General features: G+C 45.3%; 1 protein-coding gene and 1 long non-coding RNA gene across 6 annotated transcripts in view; both read left to right on the forward strand.

The window, feature by feature from the left end:
• Positions 1-3,586: 3,586 nt before the first annotated feature.
• Positions 3,587-8,492, forward strand: LOC133663085 (uncharacterized). 2 transcript variants are annotated; one of them, XR_009828236.1, is made up of 10 exons: positions 3,587-4,963; positions 5,960-6,043; positions 6,134-6,253; positions 6,344-6,475; positions 6,562-6,879; positions 6,985-7,179; positions 7,278-7,433; positions 7,552-7,658; positions 7,751-7,823; positions 7,923-8,492. It is a non-coding gene; the product is annotated as an uncharacterized LOC133663085 (long non-coding RNA). The 2 variants fall into 2 exon arrangements; XR_009828237.1 differs by having other exon boundaries at positions 6,671-6,879.
• A 5,245-nt stretch (positions 8,493-13,737) lies between these two features.
• The window catches only part of ahctf1 (AT hook containing transcription factor 1), a 38,045-nt gene continuing 37,455 nt past the window's right edge, over positions 13,738-14,327 (forward strand). For 3 of the 4 annotated variants that reach the window (XM_062025524.1, XM_062025543.1, XM_062025534.1), the window contains exon 1: positions 13,738-13,950. The gene's annotated coding sequence lies outside the window, so the exon portion shown is untranslated. The remainder of the gene's footprint in view (positions 13,951-14,327) is intronic. The other variant, XM_062025553.1, reaches the window with a different exon arrangement.

Below are 14,327 nucleotides of genomic sequence, written 5' to 3' on the forward strand. Positions count from 1 at the left end.
AATGGCTCCGGGCCCATTAGGACCTCTCCTCTCATCTCAGAGAGACATGGCACCATCTGGTCTGGGTGTAACCATGAAGTCCGCTTATTTAATAAGTGTCAACACTAAGCAACTATGACAAATAAAACTGGACATCTGCTGACACTCAACGTTTTAAAAACATGTGCTATTGTCTGTTAACTGATACTACACTACCACCGCCTAACAAACGTAGTTTATTTAATTCAAATACAGCAAATCTTGGGGTAGGAAATTTTTTTTTTAGCAATTCTCCTCGTGACTGCGTGGGTTCTCTCCGGGTACTCCGGCTTTCTCCGAACCTCCAAAGACCTGCACCTGGGGATAGGCTGAGGGCCTAGTGTGTGAGTGTGAATGCATTCCCTGTGATGAGGTGGCGACTTGTCCAGGGCCTACCCTGCTGTCTGCCTGAGTACAGCTGGGGTAGGTTCTAGCCCCCACGACCTCTAGAGGGACAAGCGGTAGAAGATGGATGAAAAAACTACAGTATTCTATATTCATGAGCGCTGCCAACCTTGAGTTCTGCTAATTTTGAAAGCGCTTGTACTCGTACCACAGTTTGAGAGTCAAACAGTTGGTACCAACTACTGCTATCAAATGATTGCATTTTAAATCAGATTAATCACACTTGTGAATTGTGATTATTCACAGTAATTTACACTTGCATAATTTTACTTACTGTACCTTTAAGTTCAAGGTTCAGAGTTGTCATGAACACAATGGCAACATGTTTCATCTGTACAATGACATTCTTTGTTGTCCACACTATTGCCTTTTACAGTAAAGAAAATAAGGTAATAAGATGTGTGTATATATACGTGTGTGTGTGTATATATATATATATATCCATCCATCCATCCATCTTCAACCGCTTATCCGGAATCGGGTCGCGGGGACAACAGCTCCAGCAGAGACCCCCAGACTTCCCTCTCCAGAGCAACATTCGCGACTTCCTCCTGGGGAATCCCGAAGCGTTCCCAGGCCAGAGAGGAGATGTAATCCCCCCATCTGGTCCTTGGCCTGCCGCAGGGTTTCCTCCCAGTGGGACGTGCAACGAGGACCTCCCTAGGGAGACGCTCGTGAGGCATCCGCACGAGATGCCCGAACCACCTAAGCTGGCTCCTTTCCAAGCGAAGGAGCAGCGGCTCTACTCCGAGTCTCTCTCGGGTGACTGAACTTCTCACCCTATCTCTAAGGAAGATGCCAGTCACCCTTCTGAGGAAACTTATTTCGGCCGCTTGTATCCGCGATCTTATTCTTTCGGTCATTACCCACACTTCATGACCATAGGTGAGAGTAGGAATGTAGATAGCTCGGTAGACCGAGAGCTTTGCCTTCTGGCTCAGCTCTCGTTTCGTCACAAAAGTGCGGCAGAGAGACTGCAATCCTGCCCCAGCTGCTCCGAAAATCAGCCGGAGAATATATATACGTGTGTATATATATATATATATATATATATATATATATATATATATATATATATATATATATATATATACTGTATGTGTATATATATATATATATATATATATATATATATATATATACTATATATATATATATAAAGAAAGAAAAAAAATAGAATGAAAATATGTATAAAAAAAATGTGCAGAGAAGGTGATAATGTGCATATTGTGTAAAGCAGGGGTGTCCAAAGTGTGGCCAAGGGGCCATTTTTTTAGCCCTCAGCTCATTTTGTAATGGCCTGCAGCACAAAAGGGGAATCAAAGAGCAAACAGGTGAAATGTGACAAGAAAAAGTTGCAATTGCCATGCAGGCTGTTTTTCTTTTTTTTTTTTAAGCTGTCATTGCTCAAAAAAGAATAATCAAAATCAATGTACTTATGAATTGCTGACATATTCAAGGCTCCAATTATTTCACATCAAAAAATCAATGATTAATTATTTCTGGGGAAAATCATGCATGTTTTGTCTTTGCCATACATATGAAAACAAAAACTTAGATCGAAGACATCTAAGATAGATCTGAGGTTGATCTATAGAGATTCAAGCTTTAAAAGTAAAAAAAATAAATAGTATGACCTGATTTTAACACTTTGGAATGAGGTCCTTTTGGATCTCCAATAATTTTAGTCATTGCTCAAAAAATAATAATGAATTAAAATCAATGTGGTTGTAAATTGTTGACCTATTTAAGGCTCCAATTACACCACATCAAATATTACACTTTGAGATATTTTCGGGGAAAATATAACATATTTTGTGTTTTTACTACATAAAAAAACAGGGTTTTGTCAAAAAGGGCATAAATAAAACAATAACTTAATATCAACAGATAGACCTGATGTTGACATACAAATGCAAGAAGTAGAAAAAAACGGATATCGATTTTTTTTTTTTTTTTTACTTTTTTTTTATGACTGACACCCTTCTGTGTCCCTGGGACCAAACTTGAGAGGCGCCCTACAGGTAAAACATATATTGTATTGTATTGTACTGGTTTTGAAAATAAAATATATCACAATGGTATCTGCATGCGTTGATTTTTCGGTGTGCATTCCTCAGTGGAAAAAGTTTGGACACGCCTGGTTTAAAGTGTACAGAGATGAATGTTAAAGTTAAAGTACCAATGATTGTCACACACACTAGGTGTGGTGAAATTAACCTCTGCATTTGACCCATCCCCTTGTTCACCCCCTGAGAGGTGAGGAGAGCAGTGAGCAGCAGCGTTGGCCGTGCCCGGGAATCATTCTGGTGATTTAACCCCCAATTCCAACCCTTGATGCTGAGTGCTAAACAGGGAGGTAATGGGTCCCATTGTTATAGTCTTTGCATGGTATGACTCGGATGTGCAACTCAACATGTGCAAAATTGCAGAATGGCTCAAGTATATTATGATAGAGTAGGGAGAGTACTTTAAAACATGTTTTGACACAGGTTTTTGATTAATTGATTGAGAAGTTTATTGACATCTTAAATAATTGAATCCATGTAATGCTTTTAAAAGGCAAATGGATGGCATAAAAAGCCAAAAGGCTTGTTTCCATTGTGGTCCGTTAAATATTCTGTCAGTCTCTGTCTGTTTGTCTCTGTGTGTGTCTTTGGGAGAGTGGGCGTGTTTTGGGCGTTGGCTTGGCTCCAGCTCTCAGCCTGGCACAGCTGATCCCAGCACTCTAATCACTCACCTGCCTGTCATCAACTCATCACCTGCAGCCTTCAAATGTTTGGACTTCTCTCGGCGCGATCGTCAGATCGTTTCACCTTCTACATGTGGTAACGCTTCTTGCCCGTTTGTTCTAGAAGTCTAGCACTTTTGATAATCTTGCGAATTTGCCATTTTTGTGTTTTTTCCTCTGCCTTCAGTTCCCTACCTGCCGTGTGTGCCTGCCTCAGCCTGCTAGCCTCAGCCTGCTAGCCTCAGCCTGCTAGCCTCAGCCCGCTAGCCTCAGCCCGCTAGCCTCAGCCCGCTAGCCTCAGCCCGCTAGCCTCAGCCCGCTAGCCTCAGCCCCGCTAGCCTCAGCCCGCTAGCCTCAGCCCCGCTAGCCTCAGCCCGCTAGCCTCAGCCCCGCTAGCCTCAGCCCCGCTAGCCTCAGCCCCGCTAGCCTCAGCCCCGCTAGCCTCAGCCCCGCTAGCCTCAGTGTGCTCTCCTGGACTGCAAAGCCAAAGACTACGAGCTCCCTCCTTTCCCTCTGGTTTTATTAATAATAACCCTTGAACTTTAATCCTGCTTGTCTTTTCTGCATTTGGGTCCACCAGTTTTACCAATCGTGACAGAACGATCTGGCCTTTTTCAATGGACCCAGCAGATTTTGACCGTGTGAGAGAGGCCCTTGCCAATCAAGGACAGCGTTTGGGAAACCATGACCAACTACTACAGACACTTATTGACCAGATGTCACGCGTTTCCACCCAGCTCACCACTCTCATCAACAAGCTCAACCACAACCCGAACCACCTGCACCCCCTGCTGTTCCTGCTGCAGAGCCACACATCCCCCCGCCTGATAAGTACTCTGGCAATCCTAGCACTTGTCGTGAATTTTTAACTCAGATCCAGCTTGCTTTTGATGCTCAGCCCTCTCGCTTTGGCCGTGAGGCAGCCAAAATTGCTTACGTAGCCAACCTGCTACAGGGGCCCCCTTTGAGTTATTTCAATGCCCTTCGTGAGCAAGGATCCCCCGCAGTCCAGTCTTTTGCTGCACTATCTGCAGAAATGAAGCGGGTCTACGACCACCCCATACGAGGGCAGCAAGCAGGTCAGCAGTTGTTGCGACTTCGTCAAGGGAAAAGCTCAGTAAGAGAATTTGCCTGTGAATTCCGGTCCCTAGCTGTGGAGTCTGGCTGGAATGACAAGGCCCTTCTCACTGCTTTTCAGAATGGGCTTAGTCGGGTCATTGGAAGGGAGATTGCTCTGAGGAATGAGCAGCTGTCCCTAGACGAAGCTATTACTGCAGCTATCAACATCTCTGACCAGATGGCCCAGTGGCAAGCTGACCCCGTGCCTTGCAGGTCATCGGAACCCCCCAGCTTTAGACCCAGGCCGGCCGGGCCCAACTTGCCAATGTGCACAGCCTCAACCTCCAGTTCCCCTGTTGAGGAGCCCATGCAGGTGGGCCGGGCTCACCTTACACCTGAAGAGCGCCTCCGCAGAAGGAGGGCAGGGGTGTGTCTCTATTGTGGTCAACCTGGCCATTTCCTTGCCACCTGTTCTATGCGGCCAAAAGAGTAGGCTCACCAGTAACAGTGGGGGTTCTGGTGAGCCAAGCTTTCTCCTCCCCTAAGTCCCTATGCCGAATGCAGTTTTCTGCTACTCTCCGTTGGCAATCCCAGTCCTTGTCTCTCCTTGCTCTGGTGGACTCGGGGGTGGATGAAAATTTTTTGGACGCCGACGTTGCTTCCCAAGTGGGCATTACCATCGAGCCACTTCCCTCACCCTTGCAAGCCAATTCCCTGACTGGTCGACTCCTTGCCCGTGTCACTCCCCATGTAACACCTAACGTTAACGTAACGTTCCCTTATGGTTCTCTTTTGGGTATGCAAGATGAGAACGTTCTAAGAACGTTCTAAGAACGTTCTTAGAACATCAAAAAATAAAGTTATTTGATCTAAGAACGTTCTAAAGAACGGTCTTAGAACATAATAAAAAAATGTTTTTTTTTTAATATGTTCTAAGAACGTTCTTAGAACGTTCTCATCTATATAACCAACTATAATTTGCCTGCAATGGAAACAGCAACTGTTAGGCTTTTATAAGTGTTTTTTTTCGCAAATTAACTTTTTATACAGTATGTTGTAACGTTTCCCTAACTTTCTGCGAAAGTGTTGTGTTTTGTGAACAATCTGACGCCGGCTGAGTCAAGGCTGCACGCACAGTAGGTGGCGGTAATGCACACACAAGGTTGCTTGCCAACCGCCATAAAAATCAGAAGGAGAAGACTGCACGCATGCACAATTGAAGCTGCTCCGTGAGACAAAGAAGGACGAAGGCTAACTACTTCCAGAATCCCGATTTTAAAGCAATTTGGTGCGCCATCCATTTATCACAAGTAAGTATAGAAAGGGTGAAATACGAAGCAAGTTTTTGTATAACAATTTCCAACCTACATGATTAATTTCAGACCATTTTACGGTTTTAGCGTTGTGTATAAATGCGCACCATGCGCCGGCGCTAACTAGCATACATTTCTCGTGCAGGTTGGCTGTTATAAAGTTTCCAAACTGACCAAAGACCAACGAATGACTTCTGAAGAAGGGTGGATTTATTTGTAGTTTAGTTAAACAATAATTTGCCATAGCATATTCATGGGGATACTGCATGAATTTTGAACAGATCAATAACCAGTAGTAAGTATAGAAGGTCTGCTTGGAGCATGTCTAACCAGAAGAGTGTGTGCAGACTAGGAATAACTGACTAACTGTATCAGGATTCATAAATAACCCTTTGATGCAGTATTGAAATGGTAATATCTGATTGTTTTCCAGATGGCTCCTTTTGTGGTCGTTGAGTTCCTTGGTGAACATTCAGTCGCTGTTGTCCCAACCAAATGGACAGAAGATGATGGAAAGGTTATTACTTTTTCTGAAAAGTACTGTGCATAGGCATAATATTGTAGCTTATTATTATTATGTCATTCATCATGATTATTTTATCTTCAGAATACCTTCTGCTGTTGGCCAAGGCCAAATCCTGCCCACTCCAGAATCCGGAAAGCTGAGATTCCTGACAAACAATTCTGGGAGAGGCTGCCAATTCGGGTTTTCAGGAAACATTGACTGGTAAGGGAATATTGTCTAAGTCATATCATGTATATTTTAAACATAAGTTAAATTCATCTTGAGTCATCGGCATACTTTGAAATTTTGCAGAAGACTTTGACAAGGCTCTTCAATACGAAAAACAAGCTGAAATGTTTTCGAGCCCAGAAGTGTTAACCAAACGGAGCCACATCACCCCTGAACGTTATAGAAACGATGAGGAAGATGTGTTTGATGCTGATGGTATAGTCACTTTTCAAAGACTGTTTACTTACAATACTCAAATACTACTTAGTGGTGCATAAATTTTTTTGTCTTCGTTGGTTTAGATGAAGAGGAAATTCGGCTAAAAAAGAAGTGCAGAAAAGAGAAAACACAGATCTTCGTCCAGGCACCCCCACTGCCAGAGCTCCCAACCTTTAACTTTCCAATCTCCAGCGAGTGCCAGACCACTTCAGCCAGTACCAGCCAATACCAGACCACTCCAAGGCATCCAGGCCGACCTCACAGCCCAGCGAGAAGCAGCACTTCCAGGCTCAGTCCAGACAGGAATGCATCCAGCTCAAGCCAGTACCAGACCACTCCAGCCAGTACGAGTCAGTACCAGACCGCTCCAAGAAGCAGCAGGAATGCCCTTGACAGTGAACGTTAGTTGGCTATTTAACTGTTGATAGGTGGTGTTAAACAGGCTGTTACAACGGGCAGTAATACGAATTACCTCTTTGACTTTTGTTGTCTTTGCCGTTTTCCAGTTGAACATGAAAGTTCAAAATATACTTGAGAACCAGGGAGAAATTATGCGCATGCTGAGAGGGCTGGCAGCACAGTCTGTGGGGCCAGAATCTGTGGATGTTCAAGATCTCATTGATCAGCCTTTCGAGACTCTTGAGCAGCTGAAGGCCTTCTGTGAACGGCTCGACACTGATCTTCTGCTCAGAAAGCAGCTGGTAATTACTTTTAATTCCCCACTGCAAAAATATCTTGCTCAGTTATCAAAAAACAATTTATAATCAAGTACAATATTGTTGTTTATTTATTTGTATAGGTGAAAGCTCTTACTGCTCTTGGTGGGCAGAATTTGGCAGACACGGTGAGGACAATGCTGAGGAAAATTGCCACAAAGTCCTGGAGCAGCTTGGCCTCCGTGGAAAGTCAGGAAAAGTGGCGTTTGAGGACTTGCCCCTTTACAGAATAATAAATAGTGTTAATAGGTTTGCATCTTTGAGCATATGTTGCATGTATGCTCACTAGGTCGATCTAGCTGTTATTATTACAGTATTTATTCTAAAGGGAATTCTAAATTGTGCTGGTGTATGCAGAGGCATGCAGGGGTGTTTACAAGCAGACGACCACAGCTGAAGTGGATTGTGAGCTTGGAGAGGTCCTGAAACTGGCCACTTTTTGAAAGGGAGGTTCAAAATTTGAGGTACGGAGAAGAGAAGATATCCCAATTTTGAATTCCATTTTATTGAAGTTCCACTGCATGTCTTTTGAATTTGCAATTATAACTACTTGCAGGAGAAGAGGAGGAATTAAGAGGGAGGACAAAAAAGGAAAAAGAAACAAGCAAAAGAACAGAGTGAGATGAGAGGTAAATGATAAAGTAATTATGCCAATGTTTTAATTCAATTCAATTAATCTATATTCAATTGCTGTCTTTGTTGTATTTGTGATAATTATTTACTTCCAGGATTTGGTTTTCCCTGCTTGGGCTGCTGCCCCCGCGACCCGACCTCGGATAAGCGGAAGAAGATGGATGGATGGATTTACTTCCAGGAAGAGAACCAAGAAGGGGCAGGATACACTGACGCGCACGACCAAGACCACTGCATTCCATTCCATTTATAAATGATAAATGATAAATGGGTTATATGTCAAAGCGCTTTGAGTACCTTGAAGGTAGAAAAGCGCTATACAAGTGTATACTTGTATAGCGCTTTTCTACCTTCAAGGTACTCAAAGCGCTTTGACAGTATTTCCACATTCACCCATTCACACACACATTCACACACTGATGGAGGGAGCTGCCATGCAAGGCGCTACCAGCACCCATCAGGAGCAAGGGTGAAGTGTCTTGCCCAAGGACACAACGGACGTGCCTAGGATGGAAGAAGGTGGGGATTGAACCCCAGTAACCATCAACCCTCCGATTGCTGGCACGGCCACTCTACCAACTTCGCCACGCCGTCCCCATTTTTGTATTATATCACTAATAAAGAATTATTTCTGTTGAAATCACTATCACAAATAAATAATTAATTCTGTTGAAATTTCTGTTTGAGTGTTATTCCTGACAATATAGCATAAAAACAGATGTAAATAGCATGTTCCTAAACAGTTCCCTAAACGTTCTAGCCAAACGTTCTTGGCTAATGTTCTGCTAACCAAGCAAGAACTCCACAACCAAACGTTCTTTGAACGTTATAAACGAACGTTCCCAGAACAATGCCCTAACGTTCACATAACGTTCCCTTGTTACCTGGGTCACCGATCAGAACCTGTGCACCCCCTTGTCTCCGGTAATCATCTTGAACAAATCCAATTCCATATAATCTCTTCTCCTCATGCTCCTGTAGTCCTTGGTCAGCCCTGGTTAAGACTTCACAATCCTCACATTGACCGGGCTGCAGCCAAAGTGGTGAGCTGGAGCTCCTACTGTCTCTCCACCTGCCTGCGGTCTGCCCGCTCCCCTGCTGAGGACACAGTCTCTCCAGTTGTCATAGAGCCCCCAGATCTGTCCAAGGTTCCCTCTGTCTACCATGACTTAGAAGAGGCCTTCAGCAAGCAACACGCACTGTCCCTCCCTCCGCACCGCCCTTATGACTGTGCCATTGACCTGCTTTCAGGAGCTCCCCTGCCTTCTAGTCGGTTATACAACCTGTCCCGCCCTGAGAGAGAGGCGATGGAAAAGTACATCCATGACTCAATGGCTGCAGGCATTATTCGACCTTCATCTTCCCCACTCGGTGCAGGTTTTTTCTTTGTGGGTAAGAAAGATGGCACTCTACGTCCCTGTATAGATTTTCGAGGGTTGAATAACACCATTAAAAACAAATACCCACTGCGTTTGAACCCGTCCAAGGAGCGACTGTTTTCCAAGTTAGACCTTCGCAATGCCTACCATTTGATTCGAATCCGAGCTGGTGACGAATGGAAAACAGCCTTTAAGACTCCCCTTGGTCATTTCGAATACTTGGTTATGCCCTTTGGCTTGACTAATGCCCCAGCAGTTTTTCAAGCTCTTGTGAACGATGTCCTCCGAGACCTGATTAACCGCTCCGTCTTTGTGTACCTGGATGATATCCTGATTTTCTCCCGCAACCCGGAGGAACATGTGGTTTATGTCAGACAAGTGCTCCAGCGCCTTCTTGAGAACAAGCTCTACATCAAAGCAGAAAAATGTGAGTTCCATGTTCAGTCCACAAGGTTCCTCGGGTTCATCATTGAGAGTGGTCAGGTGAAGGCAGACCCCGAAAAGGTGCGAGCTGTGGTGGACTGGCCTCAACCAACCTCAGTTAAATGTCTCCAGGGCTTTCTTGGCTTTGCAAACTTTTATCGCCGGTTCATCCGGAACTACAGTCAAGTGGTCGCACCCCTCACAAGACTCACATCTCCGTCTGTCCCATTCACTTGGACAGCAGAGGCTGACGCTGCTTTCAAGGAGCTTAAGAGACGTTTTACCACAGCCCCTGTCCTGATTCATCCTGACTCCTCACGCCAGTTCATCTTGGAAGTTGATGCCTCAGAGTCTGGAGTGGGGGCTGTACTATCCCAGCGTTCTGCCAAGGACCAGAAGCTGCATCCTTGCGCGTTCTTCTCATATCGGCTAGAACCTGCTGAGCGCAATTATGATGTAGGTAACAGGGAGCTGCTGGCTGTCAAACTCGCTCTGGAGGAATGGAGGCACTGGCTTGAGGGAGCAGAACACCCATTCATCATCTGGACAGACCATAAAAACCTGACCTACATTCAGTCTGCCAAGCGCCTCAATTCCCGCCAGGCCCGGTGGGCTTTGTTTTTTGGTCGATTCCGCTTCACACTGACCTACCGTCCAGGATCCCGCAACGTCAAGCCGGATGCCCTGTCACGTCAGTTCATTTCGGAGGGTCCCACCAGTCCTGAGCCTATCCTTCCGGCGTCTTGTGTGGTGGCCGCAGTGACTTGGGAGATTGAGTCGGTGGTCCGAAGGGCTCAGCAAGACCAACCAGACCCAGGTAATGGTCCTGATAACCGCCTTTTTGTGACTGACTCTGTACGTTCACAGGTTCTTCTGTGGGCACACACTTCCTTGTTTGCCTGCCACCCAGGAGTTGGCCGCACCATGACTCTCCTCAAGCGACACTTTTGGTGGCCTACCATGGATACTGATACCCGTGCCTTTGTGTCTGCCTGTACTGTGTGTGCCCGTGGAGAATCCTCCAATCAACCACCTGCTGGCCTACTCCATCCCTTGCCAGTCCCAAGCCGCCCCCGGTCTCATATATCACTGGACTTTGTCACTGGCCTCCCGCCTTCTCAGGGAAATTCGGTTATCCTCACTATAGTGGACAGATTTTGCAAATCAGTGCATTTCGTGGCTCTACCCAAACTCCCCACGTCCCTGGAAACAGCCAACCTCATGGTCCAGCATGTGTTCCGTCTTCATGGAATTCCTTCAGATGTGGTCTCGGATAGAGGGCCTCAGTTTATTTCGGAGGTTTGGAAGGCTTTCTGTAGGGCCATTGAAGCCACTGTGAGTCTGACTTCGGGTTATCACCCTCAGTCTAATGGGCAAACGGAACGGGCAAATCAAGACCTAGAAGCGGCCCTCCGATGTGTCGTTGCCAAGAACCCCTCCTCCTGGAGCACCCACTTGGTATGGATTGAGTATGCCCACAACTCATTACCCTGTGGGGCCACGGGAGTGTCACCATTTGAGGTATCCTTAGGTTGCCTACCCCCGTTGTTTCCTGCTGAGGAGGATGACATCTCTGTACCTTCAGTTCAGGCTCAGATGCGGCGTTGCCGCAAGGTGTGGAAAGATGCCCGTGCTGCCCTCCTCAGCTCTGTGGACCGAAATCGTCGATATGCGGACCTACACCGAAGGCCGGCACCTGTATACCAGCCAGGTCAGCAGGTGTGGCTTTCCTCTAGAGACCTTCCCCTCAAAGTGGACTCAAAGAAACTTGCACCCCGGTATATTGGCCCTTATGAAATCATTTCCATCATCAATCCAACAGCAGTTAAACTCAAATTACCTGCACGCTGGAGGATCAATCCCACTTTCTATGTCTCCCAACTGAAGCCTGTTTCGACCAGCCCACTATCTCCCCCTGATACGCCCCCCCGTGTCATCGACGACCACCCAGCCTACACGGTCCGGCGGCTGCTGGATGTGCGCCGTCGGGGTAGAGGTCTGCAGTACCTGGTGGATTGGGAGGGATATGGACCTGAGGAGCGTTGCTGGGTGCCACGCAGCTTCATCCTGGACCCTTCCCTCATCTTGGCCTTTCACCGCAGTCACCCGGGCAAGGCTGGTGGATCGCCTGGAGGCGTTCCTTGAGGGGGGGCACTGTCACAGTCTCTGTCTGTTTGTCTCTGTGTGTGTCTTTGGGAGAGTGGGCGTGTTTTGGGCGTTGGCTTGGCTCCAGCTCTAAGCCTGGCACAGCTGATCCCAGCACTCTAATCACTCACCTGCCTGCCATCAACTCATCACCTGCAGCCTTCAAATGTTTGGACTTCTCTCGGCGCGATCGCCAGATCGTTTCACCTTCTACATGTGGTAACGCTTCTCGCCCGTTTGTTCTAGAAGTCTAGCACTTTTGATAATCTTGCGAATCTGCCATTTTTGTGTTTTTTGGCTCCTCGTTCTACCCTTGTTTTTTCCTCTGCCTTCAGTTCCCTACCTGCCGTGTGTGCCTGCCTCAGCCTGCCAGCCTCAGCCTGCTAGCCTCAGCCCGCTAACCTCAGCCCGCTAGCCTCAGCCCGCTAGCCTCAGCCCGCTAGCCTCAGCCCGCTAGCCTCAGCCCGCTCTCCTGGACTGCAAAGCCAAAGACTATGAGCTCCCTCCTTTCCCTCTGGTTTTATTAATAATAACCCTTGAACTTTAATCCTGCTTGTCTTTTCTGCATTTGAGTCCACCAGTTTTACCAATCGTGACATATTCATCACATTCGATACATTCAATAATAAAAGATATGTAACCTGTAACAAATTGGCCCTGTGATGAGGTGCCGTCTTGTCCAGGGTGTACCCCGCCTTCCGCCCAAATGCAGCTGAGATAGGCTCCAGCATCCCCCGTGACCCCAAAAAGGGACAAGCGATAGAAAATGGATGGATGGATGGAATAACCTGTAACATGTACAGTATATACAAAATTACGTAAACATTTTTATAAATTATGTACATATACACATTATACATGTCTGGTGATTTGAAAAACAATATGTACAAAAAAAGGGGAGTGGGGGTTTTATACACTATGTACATGACTATGCACATGTTGACTCCAAGAGTGTGCAAAACAGAATGAGAAAATATATATACACTATAAACACATATAAACCTGTTTGATGCTTCGGAAAGTTGCTGGGGTTCACTTTTATTGTCAGAATGTCATACAGCAACATGTCAAATTTGATGACCTTGTTAAATATAATACATTAATAATCTTATATAAAGCATTTAACAAATTATTGCAGCCTAATCTACAACGTTTTTTTATAAGACGAGTGCAGGCTCATAACTTGAGAGGCTTTGGATATTTCTTATTGCCGATAGCTCAAACCACTCGTAAACGTTTTTGTGTGTCTGTATGCGGAGTAAAACTATGGAACAAACTGGACTTACAACACAAGCAATGCCAAACTATTAATCGATTTAAACTATTATACAAACATGGGGTCTGGTTCAAATATAGAAATGAGGGTCTTTAATTTGACCTGCTGCTATACTCTGTCTCAAAGTGTTAACATGTGCTCAATGTTTCCTTACCATTATTGCTATGTTGTCTATTACCATTATTGCTATGTTGTCTATTACCATTATTGCTTTGTTGTCTATTACCATTGTTGGTATATTCATTATTAATACATTGTTGATACAAATTATTGTTACAGTGTAATAATTATTGTTACCTGTGGTAATGCCACTATGATACAACATCTGTATTATAATCCTTGAACAAAGTAAGAGTGAAACTATTGTGAATAATCACTGAATGGAGAACTGGGGTGGGATTAAATAAATTATCTTCTTCCCACTCCCTTTCAGGCAAACTGGACAATCATGCATTACATACTATACATTACCTTTTGCACTATATTAATTTATATTATTATGTGTTGTCAACTTTGTACTTTTTTATGTCATTGCTTGAAATAAATAAATCAATGAAAACGTAATGAAAGTACTAAATGGAAAAGAAGCACTGAGAAACATTGTAACCGTCGCTTTACGATGTAATTACACTCAACCAACCGGATGATGGCGACATTGCCGTATCAACACCTACACAATTAAGCCAACGAAGAAGAAAACCTAACAGCGATTCCCTCTCAGTGAAAATGGCGCTGTGCGAAGCCGAAGCTTGAAGTTCTTTTGGAAGCAGCGCAAGCAGCCCAGCGAATTAGGTGTGGGATTCGTGCCGAGCCGATTATGACGGACTATCACCGGGACATTCGCCAAGGTTAACGAAACATTCGTGGGTTCCCGATCAAAGCAGACTACACGCCAGGCAGGTAACGTTATGTCAACGGTAGCAGCTAGCGGCACGTTGCAATCACGTTTTCAACCGCTGTGGGCGAGATGGCTGGTCAAGCCGAGCTTTTTAAACGCAGCCCTCTTGCCTAACGCACGCCTTCAGCGTGGCCACGTGTCTCTAATGATTGTTGAATCAAGACAGTAACAAATAAAACATGCCGCAATGTTGCTAGTAGCTAAGATGCGTGCTAGCGTTCTCTCTGCGCAAACTATGCGAGTGCTGTATTCTAATAGGCACGATTGGTTTACATTTAGCCTATATGGGATTGTAACGCACAAAATTTGATGTTGACATCACCCAATGTGTGTGAAAGTTGTTCTCTACGTAACAGCATGCGTAGTAAACCCACTCCCG

The sequence above is a fragment of the Entelurus aequoreus genome, linkage group LG02, assembly GCF_033978785.1.
Source record: "Entelurus aequoreus isolate RoL-2023_Sb linkage group LG02, RoL_Eaeq_v1.1, whole genome shotgun sequence".
NCBI classification, from domain to species: Eukaryota; Metazoa; Chordata; class Actinopteri; order Syngnathiformes; family Syngnathidae; genus Entelurus; species Entelurus aequoreus.